We start from the raw sequence: 790 nt of genomic DNA on the forward strand, positions 1-790 counted from the left end.
AGGAGATGTCTGTGCTGAAAAAAATTAATTAAAATAAACACAATAAGTGTCTGGTCAAAATGAATTGTTGGTGGAGAGTGAATAAAGGCCTGTTCACACTACAAAGAGAACTATAACGATAAGGTTTATTATAAGCGTGTGGTGCAGTAATGTTGCCTGCCGCTTTAAATGCTCAATTTCTTTAAAGTTGGGTGGATTTACTGTCAATATTTGTTTCGTTCATCGGCTAGAATTTTATTTATTTTTTTCTAAAAGTGATTCCAACCATATTGTTTCTCTGTCATTGTTATAGCTGTAGTGTGGACTAGAATATTATAATAATTAGTAAGACTTTATAGTTATTGTCATCGACATTGTCCTTGGTACTTTTTTTTAATTGGGCAAATGGAAATATCTTGTGAGCAACTTATGCTTGAGTCTTACAGTGTACGCATAAATATACACATATAAGATACATAAAACTGTAACCAGACATTAGAAATAAAACAAAATAACAATCTGAATATGATGTTCGTCTTTATTTTTTATTTTGTAAATGTCAAGGGTTATGAAGCGTATAGGGCACAACCACAATTTGGGAGGTAAAATGATATTTCCATTGCAATACCATGCAAGAAAGTTTGAACAACCTTGGACATTGTCTTAGCACAGCCTACACAGGAACTGTAATTACAATTATGCCACAATGATTACAATTACTGTTGTACAAATGACAATTACAGTGAGGGAATGAAAGGAAGTAAAGTTTCTTTCCTGTTACTGAAGTTGACAGAGTCATCATTAATTATCA

This window comes from Leuciscus leuciscus (assembly GCF_965113295.1).
Source record: "Leuciscus leuciscus genome assembly, chromosome: 20".
NCBI lineage: Eukaryota > Metazoa > Chordata > Actinopteri > Cypriniformes > Leuciscidae > Leuciscus > Leuciscus leuciscus.